Source organism: Sus scrofa, chromosome 1 (genome assembly GCF_054392235.1).
Source record: "Sus scrofa isolate SSC_HxYL_T2T_F1_AM1 chromosome 1, Sscrofa_HxYL_maternal_Yorkshire_Landrace_v2.0, whole genome shotgun sequence".
Classification (NCBI taxonomy): domain Eukaryota; kingdom Metazoa; phylum Chordata; class Mammalia; order Artiodactyla; family Suidae; genus Sus; species Sus scrofa.
In genome coordinates, this window is record NC_139383.1 from 243,560,428 (window position 1) to 243,584,607 (window position 24,180).

Consider the following 24,180-nt stretch of genomic DNA (forward strand, 5'->3'; position numbering starts at 1 on the left):
AATTTAAAGTTTGCCTGAAAATAGACAGACGAGGGGATTCTTTTTAATATTTTTTTCCAGGAATATAATCAACTCCTTTGATTATTCCATTATTTTCAAAAATTTTTTATTTTAATAATTTTAGATTTATAGAGGAATTGCAAAGATAGTACAGAAAATTCCCATATACTTATAACCCAGATTTGCCTAATTTTAACATCTTATGTATCCATGGTATAGTTACCAAAATTAAGAAATTAATATTAGTACAATATATTAACTAAACTATGGACTTTATTTAGATTTTACTAGTTTTTCCACCATTTTTTTTTCTCTTCGAGGATTTAATACATTTAGTTGCCATGTCTCTTTGAAATCCTCCAATCTGTGACAGTGTTTCATGGTCTTGATAGTTTTGTTAATTATATTCAATCATTTTTCAAAACTAGCAGTAGGATGCATTCTTCATCTGGGATTTCTGCCTCTATTCCAATCATTCACATTTTCCCCTTCTGGAAAATACATAATTAATAGGTTTGATCTCCATTGTTTTATTTCATTATCTGTCATTTTCTTTCACAGATTTTCTTCTCCCTACCTCCATAAATGTGGAGAGTGTTTCTTATGTTTGTCTTCACCTTGGTTATTTGATTATCTGCAATATCAGTCTCTCCTTTATGTCCATTAACAATGAAAAACTTGAGAGTTCCTCAAGTTGTGACTTAATGGGGTACGAACCTGACTAGTATCCATGAGGTTGCGGGTTTGATCCCTGGCCTTGCTCAGTGGGTTAAGGATCTGGTGTTGCTGTGAGCTCTGGTGGAGGTCTCAGATGTGGCTTAGAACCCGTGTTGCTGTGTCTGTGGTGTAGGCCAGTAGCTCCAGCTCTGATTTGTCTCCTGGGAACTTGCATATACCACAAGTGTGACCCTAAAAAGCAAAAAAAAGAAAAAAACTGGACCAATCTATTGACTTATGTGCAACACTTTATTATCTAAAATTTTATTTTAGCTTAAAATTTATATCTTGCATCTACTATAATTACTTATTTTAATGATAAATAATTAATCTTAGCTTATTGTCTTCTTTTCATTGTATGTTCATGTTACATGGAGTACACAGTCATAAGGCTAAAAGAGAATGCAGTAGACATAAAGAGAAAAGCAGAAAGTTATCTATGCAGCTGCAAAGAAGGAGAGAGATTGTTTTGGTTTTGATGATTTGCAATTCAAATATTTTCTGAAAATGTCAAAAAGCCTTATAGCATTTTCTTCTGATTCCTATAGCAAATCATTTTCAGAAGTTTGTTTAGTATGAAATTATACTTACCTTATTTTCTGGTATTTTTTGTTTCGAATAAACATAATTTTGTTTTTGTCTCATATTACACATCTGCAAGGGAAGAGTGCTCTCAGGGCATATGAGATTACATTGACTTCTTCGCCTCCTAGGCCCTGCTTAAGACATCTCCTTGCACAGACTGAATTATCTGTAGAGTTCCAAGCTTCCAGGCTGACAAAGCTTGCTCTGTTGAATGAAGTTAAATACCTTCCTGTTCTGCATCACTGCTCAGTTTCTTGAGAATCAAAACATGTAGTGTGGCGTGTAAAAAATAAGCTCCTTAGAATTCCTGTCGTGGCTCAGACTAGGATCCATGAGGATGCAGGTTCGGTCCTGGCCCTCACTCGGTGAGTTAAGAATCCAGTGTTGCCCTGAGCTGTGGTGTAGGTTGCAGACACAGCTCAGATCCCGCATTGCTGTGGCTGTGGTGTAGACCTGCAGAACAGCTCCCACTGGACCCCTATCCTGGGAACTTCCATATGAGGTGGGTGTGGCCCTAAAAAGAAAAAAAGTAGACTCCTTAATATGAGCTCCTTCATATTTCTTCCTTTGTTTGCCCCCTATTCATAACAATGTACCTTGGGTGACTATGCCTCTCAAAGAGCAATATGCCATTCTCCATTCCATGTTTTTTAACCTGTTTTCTGAAACCAGTGGCCTCTGGGTGGATGTGAAAAGATGCAGCAAGGAGGTAAAGCAAAGTCCTAATAGCACAGAAGTGACTATCACAAGTCTTTTAATGGCTAATAAAGATTGCCAGTCATAGGGGAGTGAAAATTGGTTTCCTATATCTTGAAGAGGTGGCCAAAGCCACTTATTCATGATGCAAAGAATGCATAGATCACATATTTTTTTTATTAAGTCATTGATTTAGCTAATATGCGTATTGAATCATTGTTATGTGCAAGGCTCTGAACTTGGTGCTGGTCACAGTATCTAAACAGGAAAGCCACAATCCCCACCTCCATTAAATTTCTTCCCAGTTATTGGGAATAATTTAGCATTTTTGAGTGTCAGCATTTATTGAGTGTATCTAGAGTTATCAGAAGTAAACATGAGGATCTGTATCTGGTGTCTACTGCATGGTAAGTACTCATCCCATGTAAACTACTATAACTTTTTTTCTGATTGTTATGAATAGTAATTTTTTACTTCTTTTGGTCAGGAATTAAGGTGAACATCTTTCATGCATAATAACATTCAGTCTTGGGAATAAATGTTTATAGATGTCAGTCTTCTTAATTTTTCTTCTTTGGAGTTTTCATGTAGAGTTTTCCTTCGACATGCTTCAAATATTTGACTTTTTATTTTGAAATGATTTCAGAGTTAAAAATTTTTCAAAAACAGCATAAGGAATTTCTTTGTACCATTTCTGAGCTTTCCCAAATGTTAAATCTCATATAACAAACATAGTCACAGGATAATTACCAAAATCAAGGAATTCACATTGCCACAATGCATCTAATCTATAGACCTCATTCAATTTGCTTACCATGTTAGTTGTTCAGTTAATATTTTTTTTTAGACCGTGGTCTGATCCAGGATCCCACATACCTTCTAGTTATTACATCTCTTTGGTCTCCTTTAATCTGTGACAATTCCTTAGTCTTCTGGTCTTTCCTGATCTTCACACATTTGAAGAGTACTGGCCAGTACTCAATTTGGATTTCTCTGATATTTCCTCATGATTAAATTAAATTTATGAATTGTGGCCAAGAATATCACCAAAGTGGTGTATTCTTCTTAGAACACTATAATCCAGAGGCATATGCTCTTGATATCTCATTGGTGATAAGTTTGATGACTTAGTTAAAATGGTGTCTTCCAGGTTTCTACACTATAAAGTTACTATTTTTCTCTTTGAAGATGTCTTGAGGGAAATACTTTGGGACTTGTCAATATCCTTAGTGGCATCCTTTTGCCCCCTAAATTATTATTTATCAGTGGTGGTACTGACACCCATTTTAATGCCTATTGATTATTCATGCCCAAAGCCATTATTACTGCAGTGTTTGCTGAATTGGTGATTTTTTTTTTTATTTCCCTCATTCCATCTACATCTGTTCATTGGAATTCTTTTATAGCAAAAACTTTCCCTTCTCCATTTATTTACTTATACAACTTTATTTTTACAGTACACACTCATGGATGTTCATTATTTATTTTGTGACCCAGATCAAAGTGAACAGATTTGACCATTGGCAGTCCGTTACGGATGTGTCCTCTGTTGGTTAATATTTTAAATTGGAAATCTCTTTTATATTCCCCCCAAATTTTATTATTAAAATATTTAATCATATGAAAAGTTAATCAATCAGTTATAGGCTGGGATAAATGACTTGGTCAGAAAATTTCCTGTGAGCAAGATTTTCATGATGATAAGAAGGAGAGAATATCCAAATATTCGGAACTTTGGGCCTTCTATGTGAGTAAGGGATGACTGCCAAAAACATAAAGGAAATGACATCTCTGGAACTAGAAATTAAACAAAACCAACAAGTGTCATACAACACCTAAATGATGTAGGGCCTCATTTTTGGATACAAGCTTAACCTACTTCACTCCTCTGCTTAGAATCAAGGCAGAGGAATGGACTCAGTGAGTGTAGGGAACAAGGAACTTGTCCTCCCTCCCTCCTGGAAATGCTTTATCTGATTTTCTCTGCAGTGGAAACTTAGCCAGAGACAGTTAGCACTTAAATAAAGTGGGTTGCCTGTGTTTCCATCATGCCAGTCCACATTGGAAATGTGTCTATTTTCTGAGAAACCATTGAGTTCAATCTACATTTCTCATTACCATTTAGCAGAAGAGGCACTGCAGTTGACTGTAACAGATAAAGGGCAATTGCTTTTTTTTCAATCAATTCCTATTGATTTGGGAGACACAGGGTCCTTAATTGTATGTGTGCTTCATCTTCCCATTGGAAATTTCTACTTCATCTGATAAATAGATTGTAGTTTAAATTACAATGCAATATCCTTTGTGCACTGTAAGAAGACGATTTAAGTCTTTCAAATTCTTGAGAGGACTGTCTATAGAATGAGCAAACCCTTCTCTTACCAGTATTAGCTATCTTGTCTGGCAGTGTAGACTCTGAAATCAGGCTGCTTAGGGTTTGAATCCCAGCTCAGGCACTTACTATCTTTGGAATTTTGGGTGAGAGACTTCACGTCTTGATATTTCAGTTTCTTCATCGTTGCAGTGGGTATACCAGTAGTACTATCTACTTCATTGGGCTGTTGTAAAGACTGAATAAGTATAATTCACGTATAACATTTAATTTTGAGCCTATATTCTTTTGCTTTTTTCCTCTCCTCTGAAACCAAAGTGCAAGTTGCCATTACTTAATGGCTGAGCCAGCAAGTCTCATCTCATTTATTTCCAGTGTTTTCTTAAAAAAAATTTTTTGTTGAAATATGTTTTTATATGCTTGCTTTTGCTCTTCAACATTTCTAATCATACTATTGATACAAAATTGTGCACTGTTTTATTCACATATCACTTATTTTTCTTTTTATTTTGATATACTTGCAAATGATTGTAGATTGATTCTATATTTGCTCTCTATACATTTCTCATAAATATGTATATTCATATATATACATATAGATGTATATAATGTTTGTTTGCAATTGATTCACAAAAATGAGAACACTGAGATCAAAGGCATGAATTATTTTTAGGATTATGATAGAACTTTTAGTAATTTGGTAGATGTTTATACTGTGATTTTCTTTAATTCCTTCTTTTAAAAATCAGATCTTATTTTGGTATCTCATGTGAAAACAGCATTTAAAATTTTTCTCTTGCCAAATACGTATTTCTAAACTATTTTATCTGCAAATACTTCATTCTTTTTCTCTAAAAGTTAAATTTTTATTATAACCCAAATGGCATTATAATATCTAAATTTTCAAAAAATTTAAAATTTGAGATAATTATAAATTCATATGTAATTGCACAAAAAATTCTATATATCTTTGACTCAGTTTTCCCCAATAGTCACATCTTGTGTAATCACGGTACAATATCACAACCAGGAAATTTACATTAAAAAAAAGTGTTTCACCTCTGGAAATTTTGACACCAGTTTTTTACCATCATTAAATTCAAAGGTTGTGTTCAGATTTCTGTTTTGTCTTATACTTTTACAGTTGCTTTATTATAATCTGGAGCATTCGCACATTCTCAAGCATGAAGCAAACAAACAAACCTCTCTCTAATATTTGCTGCCTTATGGCCTAGCGTGAATATGTATATTACAAACTCTCTCTACACCAGGTGTGAGAATGGAAAAGGACAGAGGGATAAAGAGAACCCCATCTAGTCACAATTATTCTCCGGGATTTGAAGGTAACACAACTGAGGTGCTTTAAACATAAGTACTTGTGCAAGATCCCATGAAAGGCCAGTGACACAGCTGGAACTCTGATCCAAGGCTTTTTCATGTTTTCTTTGACAGCATGAGAGATCCATGGGAGCTCTGGGGAAATTTTCTTGTAAAAATTTTGGACAGTTTATAACCTGCAGGACTGGTGGGACTCAAATATTGCTGATGCAGCTCCATGTGTTCTGGTACCCCAACCTCGAGAGTAGTTGGGCTATAGACAAAAGGATGTGGGACTTGGCTTTAAGGACTCAGGTTCTACTCTGATCCCATTATTTACTAGTGGTGAACTTTGGGCAGGTCTTTTAATCTTTTTCAAATTCTATATTTCATGGCAGGAATATAAAAGCCTATTTTATAGTTTTATTGGCTGATGACACAAGATAATATTTGTAAAACTGCCTGGCACACCACAGAAATGCTACTTCAACAAGGATGCTTGACAAAGAGCAAAAAACAAAGGCTAGAGAAAATGTTATTTGATGTTAGCAATGAGGCTGAAAATTTTAGGACTTTTTTTTTTTTTTTTTTTTAAACTCCCCGGGGTAGTTTAATTTTTCTCAAGGCAAGAGCAAGCACTGACACAGGGCCCCTCTTTTGTAGAGGCGTCATGATGAGAGACTGACATTCATCCCCTTCTTTCTTTGGTCCCATGTCCTTTATAGATTGGTGCTCATGCATGCTTAGGAAACCAAGGCTGATCATCTGCTCCTAACAGGCAGCTTGTGATTTTAGCTAGACCCAGTTGAACATCAATAGCCCCTTTGTGGACCATTTTGTTCTGTTTTTCTTAGGAGCAAAATACCAGCCTGGTCAAGATCTAGAAACTTGCTGTTCCATTGTAATAGGATATGCATTTCAATGAGAGCTCTGCAAGTTGAAGGATATTCCTGCTAGCATCAGATTCAGCAGGCCACTGGGAAAATCTCTCAAGTCTTCTGGAATCACTGAGCCTGAAGGCCACAGGGGCTGGCAGCTTTGCTGCCTATGAACAGTGCACTTCTAATGTAGATAATGCTGTTTCTGCTTTACCACTGGCAGTAAAACGTTGCCAATAAATCCTATTATTTGTTCCCTTCCTTTCTAACATGCTCTTTCTACACTTAAGATATTATATGTTATTTCCAAACTTTGGGTATAAAGTGAAAATTTCTTTCATGACACCTGCCATGATGTTGTGTTTCTATTTCCTCATAAAGGAAGGGTTACTTTATCATGGAATTCAGAACTTAACAACATCGATTGTTTCATTGTGTAATTCAGTTCCTCAGTGCATCTTCTTTTCTTTTTAGTCGCCAAGTTTGGGATTTATAAAATGGGTAAAAGAGCACAGTTTTGGATTAGGCCTTGGGAACTACATTGAGGGTTTGGGAAAGGTTTTAGGATGTTTTATGTAAGATGTTAAAATCTTTTGGCAGTGTTAGAAGGAGTCGCTAAAGGTTTTTCTAATTTAACTATTTCAATAAGTGCTAAAGATTTTTCTCTGGAAAGAGCATGAAAACTCTTTAAACAAAAGCCCATTTTGCATTTTAATGCAAATTAGTATAATTTGGAGAGTCTGCCTATAGTTCTAAATATAACACTGCATTAAGATTCGTGGCATATTTTATATTATCCATTCACTTACACTAATCTCACTTCTGAAAAGCCCTATGGGGTGAATAGATTGCCTGTAGAAAATAGGCTTATAAACTTTCAAATATTTAAAGAAAAGAGAGACTATAAAGATATAAGAGATAGAGGATATAGAATTCTCAAGAAAACAATCCTCAAGCTCTAGACAAGCTTCCATATCAATAGCATTAGAAGAATAAAACCCCTAAGTAATTACTGCCCCCTGCGGTTCACCACGGTTATGCCATCGGGAAGTAGTGGCCACTGCAGCCATCCTGGCCACGTAAAAGGAGCACACTGAAGGCCATTTCTGGATTTGCTGGTAATTGCCTCATTTATGACACAGTGTTTCATAGTATATCACTCTCTTGCTTCATGCATATATGTACCTGATTTATGATTGTCTGCTCCTAAAAGAGTGAGTCGAATGTAGTAGCTATTTGGCATTTCTCTGCTTATGCTTTTGATTGGCCTGAGAGGACATACAGTGCTGCTTCCTTTCCCCCTTTTGTTTTCTTCCAGTACTTGAGGTGGAGACCAAAGAAAGGGGAGGAAGAAGAAGAGGAGGAGGTGGCAGATGGAGCAGGCAGAGGAGTCGGTGGGGGGGCGGTGGGGGGAATGGAAGAGGGGAGTGGGAGGGCGAATCTTTCTTCCAGGCCACAGTCACATTAATATCTTTATTCTAGGAATTCTGTATGTGAATGACTATACAGATAGTCAGCTAACTCAAATACCTTTAAACACTAAGTCCAGAAAAAAATCTGAAGGGAACTCTCTCCTCAGCTCAGATGGAAGGTGCTCCACTGCTGAATTAATGAGCAAACAACAGCACACATCTTAAGAGCCTGGCAAGATCTTGGCTAGAATACTAAACCTCTGATAGAAACAGGCATTTTCAGACCACCTTAGGAACATAGAGTCGGTTAAGAAAATGAAGATTGATTTAGAAGGGAAAAAGCTCTGCTGTTTTGGGTGTTGAAAAAATAGATACATGGAAGGGGAGAGACAGGAGATGGGGCTACAGGAACACCTGCCAGCCACCTAACAGAAGCCAGTGCAAGGGAGTGACTAGAAAGTTGAACCTCCAGGTGGAGATTCCCAGGGCACTAGGATGTCTCATTCCTGCTGCCAAGTGCTAGAGGAAGGCAGACCAGCAAAATTAAAGTGGCAACAAAAACTACGGCTGGTTCCGGAAGGCTGCACAGCATACCAGTGAACTCCAGAAAAAATGCATTTCTGGGAACCAGGGTTCCCTGAATGGGAGCAAACAGCATACTCAGTGCTCAGCTTATGGAGGCCTTGGGTTATGTAAGCAGTTGTTCAAAAATCTGGACTGTACATTTCTGTGGCATAAAACTCCAAGTAAGTTTGAAACTGGGCATGAGAATGGGTCCAGTTGCTGCTGAAACTCATCCTTTGTCCACTGGTGCCAAATAGAAACATGGATACAGAGTTTTGGGCAAAGGAGAAAAAAATAGCTTTATTGCTCTGCCAGGCAAAGGTGGCCACAACAGGCTAATACCCTAAAGACCATGCCCTCCTTTGGGAGAGAATATAAAATAATTTTATAGTTTGGGAGTAGAAAATAGTGCCACAGAGGAGTTCCCATTGTAGCTCAGTGGAGACGAATTGGACTAGTATCCATGAGAATGCAGGTTTGATCCCAGGCCTCGCTCAGTGGTTCAGGGGTCCAGTGTTGGCATTGATGGTGGAAAGATGTTACCAGAATCTGGGTTCTTTTTCATGCAGCCAAAGAGAGAACTTTGTGAATACACAGGCAGCAAGCAAGCAAAGTCTTTATTACAGGAAAGCAAATAGCTCTCAGGACAGCTGGGAGTTGGGGAAAAGAGCCCCCTCTCTCTATTGTCTTATAGGGGTTTTTAATCCCTTAAATATGAGGGGGGTTACCAACATGGGGTCCAGAAAGATGTGGATTTCTCCCATTGGCCTTGCATAATTACCTATATCAGTCCTTGTCCAATAGGGATCTTAAGGGTAGAAATGTCCAGTAAGAATCATGCCCTTTCCTTCCTATAAACTGAGTCACAGGAGCTTAGGGATTAATGTCCATCTGGGTGTAGGTACACTCCCTATAGTAAATAAGGCCTGTGGGGATGGTACTCCCTGGAGCCCTTAAGCTGCAAATGGTAATTACTAGACATATCCAAGGATGCTTTGAAGCCCATGCTCCTACACTGACTACCTGAGCTATTATTCTGCCTCACCATGAACTGTAGTTTGGTGACAGACGTGGCTCAGATCCCAAGTTACTGCGGCTGTGGCATACATAGGATGGCAACTGTGGCTCTGATTCTGCCCTTAGCCTGGGAACTTCCATATGCTGTGGGTGCAGCCCTTGAAAGAAAGAAAGGAAGAAAAGAAAGAAAGTAAGAAAAAGAGAAAGAAAGAATAAGAGAAAGAAAGAAAAAGAAACAGAAAGAAAGAAAGAAGGAAGAAAGGACGGACGGAAGGAAGGAAGGAAAGAAAGAAAGAAAGAAAGAAAGAAAGAAAGAAAGAAAGAAAGAAAAAATAGGGCCACAGATAAGGATCAGGGTAGATGGAAGCTTTCATTCTTCATCAAAGTTGGTGTTAAGTGGCCTCAGGAATGGTTCTTGTAGTCGTCCTCTCTGGTTTTCTTTTGTTGGGGGGGGGGGGTTCTGCAAAAGAGAGACACCATGACCCTGCCCCAAGCCTGCTCTATTGTTTCTTGACTGTTCCTCCCTTGTTTCTGCATCTTCTTCCTTCCTTGATTAGCAACTGTCTGAACCTGCCCTTTGGAACTCAGAGAAGGTCATGGAGGCTGAAGCTTATTCCCTATAAACAAGAAATGGGGGACACAAGAAGGCTTGTATCCAGAAACCCCACAGGATCCTGCACGGTTTCACAATTACAAACCATACATTAATTAGCTTGTGTGCTCTTAGCCATTAGAACTTTTTTTTTTTAATCTCACGGCCACACCAGCAGCATGTGGAAGTTCCCTGTTGAGGGATTGAATATGAGCCACACTGGCAACCTGGATCCTTTTAACCCCTGCACTAAGCCATGGGTTGAGCCTGTGCCTCTGTAGCAACCTGAGCCACTGCAGTTGGATTCTTAACCCACTGAACCATGGCAGGAACTGCTAGAACATTTTAGTATAATTCAGCCTTCATAAAGAATCTTATCTTGGGGTTTTCCATACTACACAACATCCAACATTAATATATCTCCACATCCAAAGTGAAATATAAATTTTGCTATAAATGAAGTGATAAGATTTTTATAATTGACTTTCAAAATTATTTCATATTGAATAACTCATTTATGATCGACTGATTTTTTTTTTGAGATCATTATGCATTCAGAATTCTCACTGAGTAAGAAAATATATGCTACAGATTGTTTTCAAGTTTGAGTGAAATTGTGCAAATATTAAATTTAATGATTGGTAAATCTGAGGAGTATAAGATTTTTTATAGGCATTTGATTAAACATTTATTAATTTCAATTTTCAATCTTCCCTTTGTATTTTAGAGACAATAACTCTTTTTCAGGTCTCTAGCATTTCCATGGGTCCCTGGATAGCTCCCAGGCTCTTGTCACTGTGCCTATGGTGCAGGTTGGATAAGGCAACTGTACCCAGCTGAGCCCATTACAAGGAAGACAGTTGCTCAGCCAGTTTATTCAGAGAGTTGAGTGCAATTTGGAAGGAAAGTTCTTAAAAGATGTGAACAAGGAATCTTATCAGTTTTACAATGGTATGTTGATTCTATAATTTACTTAATTGTATCCCAACAGAAGAAAAAGTAGGAGTTGAACATCTTCTGATTACTGGATAGATAGTTTTCTGTCCTAAGAGGTGCTCAGAAATTCTGGGCACTGACTTGTCAAGGCAAGAATTTTGCATATTTATTTGCATTCAACCCTATTCCACAAAGACTTGAGGTTGCATATCACAAATATACATGGAATACTCTGTGGGAAGTGTTATTCTTGAAGGGAAGGTCTTTGTTTGGAAACGTTCTTTGAAAAGCCACTTGGGAAGGAATTGGGGGCCCCAGGGAGGCCTGAGTGTTCACTTATGCCCCCGGGGTCTCAGAGATGGTGAAGGGGGAAGGGGCAGGTGATTGTGTGCTCCTTTACCTAACAAAAGGGTGAGAAATTGGAGATACCTTGTAACATCCAAGTAGGAGGGAACAGGTTCCGAGGAGCTGGATCTGGCAAGGATGACATAGCATAGCGGAGAGTTGGAGAGTAGATGGGTTTAAAGGGTTTTTTGATGGGCTCTTTTTGGTGAGCATGAAGAGAAAGACAAAGGGAAATTGAAATTTAAGTTACACAAGTAACAAGGGTAATAATTCAGAACAGACATTGCTGAGAAGGAATACGTAGAATGCTGAGGAATTTACCTAAAATTAAGTTGTGAATAGCCCTGATATAAGTTTTATAAGATTTCCAAATGATTAATTTATGTTCTTTACTAAGATGAGTAATGTGAGTTGCCTAGCTTAGTGTTAGGCATAGTGTGGGACCCAGGAAGTTAGTTCCCTTTTCTCCCCTCCTTTGAGGCATCTGTCCACCTCATTCTAAAGGACAGAATACTCTGCTGCTCTCCTAGATTCAATTCCAAGCTTTCTTCTTTCCTTTTAAATTTCATTCTCTTTCACCATACTCTCTTCTGTCCAATTTTCCTGTGAATGGTTTAATTAATGTTATCAATGATTTTAGGCCATTTTCAGTTTTCCATTCTTCTTACTCTTCATATCCAGTGAGTTGATAAATACTATTAATACTACTTGGAAAATGTATCTCACATATTAGTTTCTCATTGCTGTTATAACAGACCACTGCAAACTTTGTGGCTTAAAACAGCATGGATTTATTATCTTATACTTCTAGAGGCAAAAAGTCCAAAATGGGTCTCTTTGGGCTAAATCAAGATGTCTGCAAGATTACCTTTTTTCTGGAGGCTCCGAAGAAGAGTCTGCTTTTTTGCCTTCTAGAGGTTGCACAAATTGCTTGGCTCATGGCCCCTTACTCCATCTTCAAAGGTAACAGGGCAGCATTTTCCCTCTGTCTCTGATTCCCCTGTTTCCCTAATATAAGGAATCTTGTCATCAGAGTGGGCCCACCCTGATGATTCAGAGTAATCTACCCACCTCAGGTTCTGTTATCACGTCCCCAGAGTCCTGTTTGCCATGTAAGGTAAAACATACACAAGTTCTGTGCATTAGGGCATAGATATCTCTGGAAGGCTCTTATTTAGCCTACTACACATACCTTGACCATTTTCCTCTATCTTGTTACTGTCGGATTTGCCTTACCTCATACTTGGAGTATTATCTCTCTCTGCAGAACCTCACCCCTCTAATTCAGTATACCCACTCTTTCCCACTGTTACCCTCCCGCTAGGATTTGGCCACACCTTTTCTCTTTCTCAAAAGCCATTCATTGTCTCCTCACTGCATACAAAAGAAATCCCCCAATTCTCAGATGTTGAATCTGGCCTTCCCTGTTATATTTCCCATTTTCTATTCCTTACAGGGTTCAAGCATGTGTTCCATATACCAGTTCTGTTCACTATTCTTTCAACATATCCTGAACTTCCTCAGTATTTCCTTCTGCTTTTACTGTTCTTTCCAGGTTCAATTTTCTTTTTTTTTTTTTTTTTTTTTTTTTACTTTTGCTTTTTAGGGCTATACCCATGGCTTATGGAGGTTCCCAGGCAAGGGTTTGAATCGGAGCCACAGCTGGTGGCCTACACCACAGCCACAGCAATGCCAGATCTGAGCTGCGTCTGCAACCTATATCACAGCTCATGGCAACACCAGATCCTTAACCCACTGAGCAAGGCTAGGGGTCGAACCCACAATCTCATGGTTCCTAGTTGGATTCTTTTCTGCTGCACCACAATGGTAGCTCCATTTTTCTTTTTTCAATTTTCTATTTCCCTACCTTGTCAGCTAAAGTTCAAATAATCCGTCAGTCACTAAGGGCTCAAATCAAATTACCCCTCTTGCATGACACCTAGATGCTCTGTCTTCCCATATTTTTACCATCTTCTTTCCTCCCAAAGACTTCTTTATGCGTTTTTATAATGACATGGCTGGCTGGCTGTCTCCCCAGATTGTGAAGCTCTCATGGGCAGGCATTGTGACTTAGTGATTTTTTTGAGACCCCATAGCACTTAACAGAAAGTGGTTGCTCATTGGAAAATATGGACAGAGCATCTGTTTCATTGAATGTTGGAGAGTTTTCTTTAAGGAATACCCAGCGATGCCCTTAAAAATCATTTTTAGGGGAGTATTATGATTCAGATACAAATGTTTTACATATTTGATTTGGTAGTTTACTGGCTGGAGGAAATTTTCTCCATTTTTCTGGACTATACCCTCTTGGGGATGTTTAGCATTATGGGAAAGGTCCCTCAGGTCTTTCCCAATCCATTTGCCCCCAGTAGCGTTTCACATCTACTTTGTCAATTGTAAGCCTCAGATATGGTGCCAAGGGGCCTTGTTCTCCAACAGATACTTCTGTTCAACTCAGTCTGCAGTGAATGATTCCTCTCAGTTCCTTATCCAGTATTTAATTCCCCATTTCTGAGCTGTATTGAAGGTGAGGAAGGCCTATCTGATCTCCCAAGGGGCTCAGTGCCAGCAGAGTAATTAGCTAGGCTTCCTGCCAGTTCAGAGCTTTGATCTGGAAACCCATAACCTTCAGTTTCATTATGGTGGTGGAAGAAGGTGCCGGGCTAAAGAAGAATGCTCACGGCTCTTCTTTCAAAACTATACAAACTTTACCCAAGACAGGCTGAGAATTGGACTACACGAAGCATTGCTGGAAAAAAGAAGAGATTTATTGGTTCATTTTACTAATCAAACTTTGACAGTGTGTCCGTGGCTTCACAGAAATTTTTAACTAAGGCAGCCTGTATTCAGAGATGATAAGGCAGATACAGTTATTGAACTGGGAACAGCATTTCTCTGGGTCCAAGAAGGCTCCATGTGAACAGATGTGCTTCTGTTAGGATGGTTGCAACTGTAATGAAAGTGGCATCAGGAAAAGCCCACTGCATTTTTTACATCCTAAAAAAAATAAATAAGGGAAGAGAAGAAATGTGGTATGACACATAAAAGGCACATTTGACCAGAAGACCTATTCTGGTTTTGTGGCTTCTAGCTTAAATACAGAAGATTTTTGTTGGAGTGAGGTTTGAAAGGCTGACAAAAAATAAAGCAGCCTCAGAAAGCGGTCTGTCTGTGTGAAGTACTTTGCTGGCACCAGCACAGAATGTGGCAGCTGCATTTGGTATCCAACTGGGAGCTATAGATTTTTACTAATACTCTTGGAGAAAGCTATTGGCAAATACCCTGTAAGAGGTATGCTCAGAAGATTGGCTTGGCTGCCAGAGAAGCATGTGGAACCCTAAAGGATGTCACCGCACTTCCTTAATGCTGTTCGTTCATGGTGGTTTGACTACAGCTTTTAAACTTGAGAGTAAATCGTAATGGAATTGCAAAGTGGTCTCATTATGCTAGATGGATTGAAACGACTTATAATGTATGAGGGGGGGATGTTGGGGGATGGTGTTAGTGGTGGTTGGCAGCAGGCTTGGCCCATGTTCAGTCAATGAAGACAGCGGTCTCTGTGGGTGACTGAAAGGAATTCTGGGACAGACACCCAGTCTTGAAAATACCCTGCTGGCCTGTCATGATGCTTTTATCTCAGCCTTTAAATACCCACTGGCTAAGGCTTAGAGGTCTTTAACAACCAATAAAATGCCAAGGCTGCTGGAACGAGTAACATTCAGCTGGATTAGCACTTGGGAGAATTTGCTTCAAACCTGTTTCTCCTATGTTCCTGGTCTGTCCCTGCCATGACCGCCATGACAGATTCCCCATTCATCCATGATCTCTCTCATTTTCTCACCACACACATCTAATTAGGAAGGGAGTCTTGTCACCTCCACCTCTGGGTTGATGTCTCTCCATCCAGTGTATTGCCTTGATCATCTCTTGCTTGTATCAGTGCAGTGGATTTGGGTCTTTTTCCAGGGTTATTGGCTGATCATTCTTCACACTAACCTCCACTTGCCTTTCTAAAACATGTTTGATCTTAGCACTATCCCCCTTAAAACCTCTCCATAACTCTTTCATAATCACAGGATTGTCGAAATCTGTTATCTTGATAGCAAAGACCTTTCACTGGTCCATCTCCCATCCCCTTTTCTCTACTCCTTGGCTTCCCACCACGTGGAAAACACTCAGCACCTTTGAAAACTTTATTTTATTGTACATGTTTTTGCCTCTCTACCTAGAATGAACTTTTCCTTCATCTTTGCTGATACAATTTCTTCTTATCTCTGCAAATCCAGAATGTATATTAGTGCTATTTCTGCAACTCCTCCAGACCAGACTTAGCTGGTCCCTTTTATGCTCAAAATGATTTGTACACAACTCCACTAGAGCACTTTCTATACTGTTAGTAACTTTTTACAAGATATAAATAATTCAGTATTCATCTGTAGATATTCAGTACCTGACAATGTGTAAAACAAGTCTAAAAAGTTGACCGACAGTACATGGACCTTTCGTGGGAATTTGTAGATAAATTCAGTTGCCCATATGAAGAGCTATGTTGGTGTAGTTCTATGGAAAACTACAAAGAAAGAGAAACAAATCTTCATTCATACCACTTTTTCTCTTTTTTAAAAATACAGTTCCCTACATTTTCTCACAGGAAAGACATATGCATTGTGTTACCTCAATCTGTAATGTCAAAACAAATATTAATGTAGTGCCTACTTTATCACAGTCACTTTGGGGAATGCATGTGTCAGGAAATAAGACGGGCAAGATTCCTGCTTTCATGGAACTTGTAATCTAGATTGAACAAGATAGACATTAAATTCACAAATGTGAATTAAAATCATTCCAGATAGTGATACTTGCTATACAGAGAATTAAAACAGGGCAACATTGGAGCAATTGACTGGAAGGCTCCTTTGGATCAATGTTATCACATGTCTCAGAGAAGCTGTCATTTAAGAAAAAAGTGAATGACAAGAAGGAAAGAAGATCCTAACCCTGATGTGAAGACATGATGTGGGTGAGAATGGGTGGAATGGGGAGCATGGCAAGCAGACAGCAGTAGCTCATGCAAAAACCCTAAAGAGAGAGCAAAATGGTAGAAAGAAAAGAAGCCCCCAGGGGCTAAAGAAAGACACAGAGGGGAAGAGGTAGTGGATGAGTTTTGAGAGATGGGCAAGGGCACATGGTGCAGAGCAGACTGAGATGGTTTTCTGGTCACCACAGGAAGCCTTTGGAGTACTTTCAAGAAGAGAAGCTTAGTAGTCTGAGGCTAGAGATCCAGGTCTTTTGGAACTAATATCCTGCATGGCTCTCAAAGGATTCCTGATGGGATCTGGAGAGCAAATGTGCACCTTCCTGCCCTCCAGCTCACCTCTGTCTCTGTCTTGATTTCTCTTTTGGTCCTCATTTGTCTTTCTTACTGCTGTTGAGGACTCTGATACATAGTTCAAAGCACCAAGTACGCAATGTCTCTTTTCCCTTGTTATATCTAAAATTTTATATCTTGTGCTCTATGTGTCTCTATTTATCATCTAAATAGATTATTTATGCTCTAGGAAAATACAGTCAATTTTTCCTGTGGTTTTGCACACTCCTGGTATACCATGCACATATCCTTATTTGAGAAGTTTTAGGATGCACAACAGATTGACTTAGTTTGAGTGAGATGGGTTAGGTTCATCATGGAGTGGGCATACTTGACTGGGGGTGTCCACTGAGGACCAGATAGGGAATCCAGGTAGAGAGAGGTTTTGCCTGTGAGCAGAGTAAAGGAAGCAACACAGGAAATGGGGCAGTGAGAAGTTTCCAATGGCAAACTTTACTTATTCCCTTCACTTATTTTTTAATATATCCAGAGAGCATATATGTGTGCTCCCATCAGAAGGTAAGTTCCACAAGCAGGGACCTTGCCTGATCTCCTCACTGCTGTATCATCAGTACCTAGAGTTCTGTTACTTACGGAGTGAACAAATGAATGATTGAATGAGCATGGGAACTCGCAAGGCTTGCAGTCATTGCATTGGTCTGAGACTCTTCCAAAAGAAGGCTGTGAAAAATATGCCGTAAGTGAGGAGGTCACCTAGAAATGATCTTGGAATTTTATTGACATTTGGAGAGGGGCTTTGAGAAAGAGATAGGAAAGAGAAAAAAGAGGCAAAAATCCATGGAATTAAAGCTGCATTGGGGGAAAAAAAAAGAAAGGAAAAGAAAATTAGAAAAAGAGAAACAATAGGTATAGTTTAAAAATAAGTAGAAAATTGAACAGGGATTATAACATATTTAATCAGACTATAAAAGTCTTTTATAATTACTAAGATGACAAACCCCTTGAAAGGAAGTTTATGAAGCACTGCTCCAGTCAGGTTCAGATCCTTTTGGGATCATTTGAGTGATAACTGTGTGGGTGTTACTCCCTGTAGATTATCATTTTCTTTCTGCCTTCATTTCCTTTAGCAGAAATGAGAGGCTGCGTCGCTCACAGGGTGTTCTTGTGTGATGTGTGGGTTTCCCTTGCTGAGAAGTCTCAGGAGGCACAGCCTGACCCCAGGTGGGAAGGCTCTGTTATCATCTGGAATGAGAGGCCAGCCAATGCCTAGGCAGGGGGCACCAGGGAACTCTTTTTAGCTGGTTGTATGGATGTGTCCTCATGTCCAAAAGGGGTAGGACCTATTGCTTTGCATCCTTCAAATCTCAGTGAAAATGCTCCCTTCCTACTCTCCCTCCCCCAAGACTTCCTTCCCTATTGTTCCCACTGAGCTTAGTACATTATCTACAGTATATTAATTGTATTTAATTATAATACAGATAGTTCAATTACCAAGTATGCATTATGTACCACACAGTTTATACATATATTCACTTATCCTATCATTCATTCATGAGTTGATACATGAACATCTTTTAAACCTAAGTCACTGTGCTAGGTAAATCCTTGGGACATCAAGACAGTAAAACAGCTGCTTTTAGGAAATTTAGCATTTAGTGGGTTTAGTGGTGGTGGTGGGGTTTCAAATACCATTTACTGAGTGGCTATTGTGTTTTAGTTGCTGTGCATTGTCTCTAATTTCATAACCATCCTGTAAGATAAGACCAGGGAAGCAGACACTCAGAGAGTAAACTCATTTGACTGCTTTGAGGCCACATGGTTAGGAAATGAAACAGCTGAGATTACAATTTAAATCTCATTGGTTCACGACTAATTTTTTTTTCCTTAATTACATTCCTGTTATTCTCTGCTTGTTAGTATCTTTGCAAATGGCAGCTGTAGCTCTTTGCCCCCGTCATTTCCTTTAGCAGAAATGCTAAAGGAAGCATTTTATTGTTTTACTGTAAGATCTATGGGTTAGGGAGCTTATCTCTTTAGCACTGGTTTCTGCCAGAGGGGTTAGGATTTTGTAGGTGTTCCATGAAGATTTGTTGAAAAGATGCTTGCACACGTGAATGAAGTAGAAGGTTCTCCACACTGAGCTTCAGATCCCATTCTTCAAAGTGATCTGGCCTCAGTCAGCCCAGCTCTCTTTCCTAGCTCCAGGCATCTATTACCTGTATCAGTCAGGGTCCAGCCAGTAATTGAAGTAGGAAGTATCTTAACACAGGAATTAGAGGCTTGCATCTCCATGAGAAAGTCTGGGAGCTTAGGCTTGGAGGGAATGGCTGGTGCTCAAGAAATCTGAAAGTGTAGGAAGCTGTGGCAACCTTGCAGTGATTTTTTGATAGGACACTGAGACGTCAAGTTACCGAGGCCACAGTAGCTTCTGGAGAGAAGAGGCTTCTCTTTGCTTTCCAAATGATAAGTGGGAAGCTTTCCTTGGAAGCATCTAACCCAAAATCTTAGAGGTGGATAATGCTGGGAAATGTAGTTCCTAGGAGAGAGAGCAGAAGGAGGTGAGGAGGTTTCTGCGTTAACGGTCTGACTCTTGTTAAATTCATTTTCATTTTCTCTTTGCTCCATGATAGTTTCTCACTGTAAGCCTCAGCACCTGACCTCACTCAGGCGACACTTCCATAAGTCAGCTTGTGTCTCATTGCCAACACTGGCTCTACCCCAACTTTCACCGGTAGCCAAAGGAGATCTAGTTCTTACTAGAACAAGGATATTCTTCTTCTTCTTCTTTTTCCCCATTTCCAACAGAGACTAAATTATGAGGTCTAAATCTGGGTAGGGCTTTCAAATAGAGCCCTGACCAGTGCTGAATCAACTTGAAGAATGATGAAGGGCTGGCTTCTCTCTCTCGGCAGCTGCGAGCTTGGTCAGCCCTTTGCAAAGTAAGAGGAAATTTAATGAACCCAAATAAGACATGATCCTTTGTGGCTATAAAAGTTACACTTTGAAAAAGCTCAGCTGGTCAAGAGCCACTTGAAAATGATGTTACTGCTGGGGAACTCTGTCAAAAGTCCTCTCCTCTGGGTGAGTTTCCTTCTCTTTGAGGGAAAACAAAGAGAGGTTTTACAAGCTAGAGAAGGGTCATTTTGCTATTTGAAAGAGCACATTCAAAAATTGAGGCCCAGTGTGATTGGGAGACATCCATAGTCAGTACTTGTTTATTTGTCCAGCTTTACACCATGTAAGTGATGCAGAATCCTTTCCGCCTCTAATAATAACACCCCCGTGGCCCTGAGTTAATGGAAAGCTGGAATGGCCAAATAAGAGCTGGTGCTCAGATTAACCACTGTGGGTCAGACAAGTCCACAGCTGTGGTTGAGGAGGGAGGCGATGGGGTGGAGGGGAGGAAGAGCAGAGGGAGCTCTTCCTAAAATATTTTTGCCTAGTCAACAGATTTAATGCACGGTATTTTACCACCAAATTCATCAAATGGAGGATTTTCGAAAGGATCAGAGGCAATGACCACCTAATTCAGATTCTATGGTATCTAATTGTACAAGCAGCACATTTGGAAATCTTTTGTGCTTAAGGAGTCTTCATCTGTAGAGCACTTGGTTTGCTTATACAGTAGGCAACAGGGCTTAAATGGCATAATTATTATGTGTTTCTAGTTTGCCTCAAATTTTGATTCAATCAGAATCCCTGAATCTGACAGCCTATAATCAAACAAAGGGAGTGCTCTGGAAGCAAGGGATTAACAGAGGGGAATTAAACTGTCGTTTTGAAACAGCTTAGACCAATATGAAAGCCCATTTAGGAGTCTCTCCATAAATATCCCTTTTGTTTTGTCTAATTGCCGGTTTGAATGTATCAGACTCATCAATGGGATTAGGGTTAATAGATGTTTGGTCACGCAGAACATGCAGAGGAGGAATCTGATACACACACACAAAAATTGCACTTAATGAGCTTAGCAAATGTTTGCCATATTTTTAATGAACCCTGGGGCTGTCATTTAGAAATGCTTAGCAACTGCTTTTCCATCCTTGAAAATAGAGCAACTGAAGGACATTAACACTATGTACACCCGTAAATAAGAGGAGCTATTTAAAGACACCAGCCAGGAGGAGGGAATGGTGACACTTTTCTGTCCAAGAGCCAGTGTTACTTAACACTCTGGGTGTGGGTTCAGTGTCTGACAACATATTTGGGAGGTTCAAGTTTCCCCAAAGGGCACTGTGGAGCGTGAGGTTTTTGCAAAGAGTCATATAACCATTTTCCTTTTTTAAGTGAAACCTGTTTAGGATCGAATCTCCCAGTCCCCTCCCCCAGCCCCTGCTTCTGTTTTTCACACCTTCCTGCTGCCCTTTCCAAATATCTGTGGAGAGGCTTTGGAAATTGGAGAATATGTGTTGCTGCCGCTTCCCCAAGTCCAAGGCCGCCATGGCCACGAGGCAGGCCACTCCTCAGCTCAGCTGAGCAGGGTCAGATCGGCAGGCTCTTGGGATTGATTACTCAGAAGATTGAATGATCCATCTTGGGAGCCCTTGGGATTTGGCTCCGAAAGCAGTGCAGTCGGCAGTAATGGGGACTTATTGAAGTAGGCCATGTGGCTTGTGCTGTCAGAGCACAGACTGGGCCTAAAAGAATCAGGTTTTCCTTGGGGAAGGTTTGATTTGATAGACAGAGCACAGCATGCAAGTCCAATGGATTATAGTTAGAGCAAATGAAGGATGACTTGGACCCCTTTGTTTTCATAGAGCCAATTGATTTCAAGGACTTCCTGCTCTCGGCCATCTCCTCCAGCCCTGCCCTTAAGGAGGCAAAAATAGACACCACCTCATTTATGTATGTATGTATGTATTTATTTATTTTATTTTTTGTCTTTTGCCTTTTCTAGGGCTGCTCCCATGGCATATGGAAGTTCCCAGGCTAGGGATCTAATCGGAGCTGTAGCTGCCAGCCCACGCCAGAGCCACAGCAACGTGGGATCAGAGCTGCGTCTGCAACCTACACCATAGCTCATGGCAATGCTGGATCCTTAACCCACTGAGTGAGGCCAGGGATCGAACCCACAACCTATGGTTCCTAGTCAGATTTGTTAACACTGCACCATGACAGGAACTCTGACACCATCTCATTTAAAAACAGAACAACAATAACAACAAAAAACCCTAAATACAACTGCTTTTCAGCTTTGCTTGAAAATGAACAACCTCCTCTGTAGCAGCTGACTTTGGTGTTGAACAGTGGGATCGTAATTCTTAATAGAGAACCCAGAAAAGGCCCTTTCTCTTACTGTACAGGAGCTCTGTAAGAGTTCAGAATTGTGAAGTTTGCTTTGGAGAAAGTAAAATAACGAACATCAATGTGATGAGGGAAAAGGGCCTGTATATTTTGTTCCTGTGGTTCTTGTGGTGGTAGTGGTGAGGGTGGTGGTGGCTGTGCATGTGTCTGTGTGTTTATGTATTTTGCCAGTCATTTGTCATCAAGTGCTCCTTGCCCTCAAGCAGCTATTAGAATGCCTGGTTTGATAAATGAAGCTAGAGATACTACCAAAGGCTTTATGGCTCCGTGGTTTAAAAACATTGTCAGTAATAAGCAATTTTTCTTTTAGAAGTGTCTAAATTCTTGGCATCCAAGCTAGTGGATCTGATGAGTTCCAAAAAAATCATTTATTCAGTGAGTCCCTTAGGTCATAGGTCCAAAACCCAAACACCTACAGAATCTAGATTGGTAATATAATCAAATGAATCTGGGTAGATGAATTGCTAAGGAGTGGCAGGAACTGCAGAAAACTGAAAACCACACATGTCCCATCTGAAGAGAGAAGGGGCTATTTGGCTGAATGTTCTCTTATTTTATTTTAATTTATTTTATTTTTTTTGGTGGCATATGTAAGTTCCCTGGCCAAGGAGTTGCCACAGCTGCAGCAATGCTGGTTCCTTAACCCACTGTGATGGTCTGGGGATCAGACCTGTGCCACTGCAAAGATAATGGCGGATTCTTAACCCACTGTGCCGCAGTGGGAACTCCTGAATGTTCTCATCTTTAAACTCATGATCCAGCCCTGGCTCATGCCTGTTCACTGCCTTCTGGGTTTCTGGACCTTTAGTTTGATTTTTACCTTGATAGCAGTGAGTCACTGATTTATCTTTTGGCTTTAAGATATCAGGTTGCACTTTCTCCCAAGTCCTCTGAACACCATCCTAGACTGAAGTCTCTCAGGTGGATGAGAGAGTAAGTGAATACATGAATGATCTATGTTTGTTTAGTGCTAGTAGTTGTGAGTCTTTTCCTTCTTCCCTCCTCCCTTCCTTCATGGATATATAAAGATAAGCAAGGAAAGACCCTTGGCCTTGAAGACACTACATAATCTAGAGGGAGTGGAGCAAAAATGTATGCATGAACAATTGTCACACGAAGTGCTATAGCTGTGACACACTCAGAGCCCATGGAGAGAGTAAAGAAGAGGTCCCTTGAGTCTCATCAGGCAGTCAGAGAAAGCCTCACAGACCATTGTGTGTGTTAAATTGTGTGTAGGTGTGTTCCAGATGGCAGTGTTGAGACAAATACTCCATGCAGAAGGGCATCTTGTACAAAGACACAAGGGTGTGAGAAGATGGCTTACTTGGCAAGTAACAAAAGCAAACACAGCTGCAGATTGGAGGAGCTGTGAGTAAGAGGCTAGAGAGGTGGACATGAATCAGAGCCTAAAGCTTGGATTTTATCTTACAGATATGGGAGGACCACTGAAGGATTTTCAGTTCTCATGTTGTATTCAAGAATTATCTAGCTCTCCAGGAGAAATCCAGCTTCAAATGATTCTTTAGATTTGCAAAGTTCATATTAAAAGAAGCTTTTCTCAGAATGTTTGTGTGTGCACATTTCTCAATATTAAATTTTAAGAGGTACATTAGGATAAAAAAAAACCCAAACTGCTAAAAATAGTTTAGTAAATGTCCCAGGATCTAGTTTTCAAGAGAATGATCTGGGGTTCCTTTATTGAACAGTTAGGCACCTACGAATTTCTTCCAGTTCACTTGGAGAAGATGTGCTTAAGCTGTTTTTTATACCCCTTCATTCCCTTCACAAAGAGAGGCTTAAGCATCTGGCTAGGCAAAGCCCTCTGGCCATCTTTCTGGATGTTTCACTTTTCAGGAACAGTGTTTGACTACTACCTGGATACCAGTTCATCTAGGACAATGCTTTTACTTCTGTGTTTCCAAACCCCTTTTTTGGAAATGCTCAATTGTCCTGCCAGTGCAAATAGATCCGATAAGCTTTTATAAACACCTGCTAAGGACATGGCAGTGTGCTCTGGAAGGTGGCATTACAGAGGCTGTCTAACATCACCTTCTTTTCTTAAAGAGTTAATAATCTTTTAGAGTATTGAGAAGGCTACTTTTATTTTTTAAAAAAATTTTATTGTGGTATAGTTGACTTACAATGTTGTATTAGCT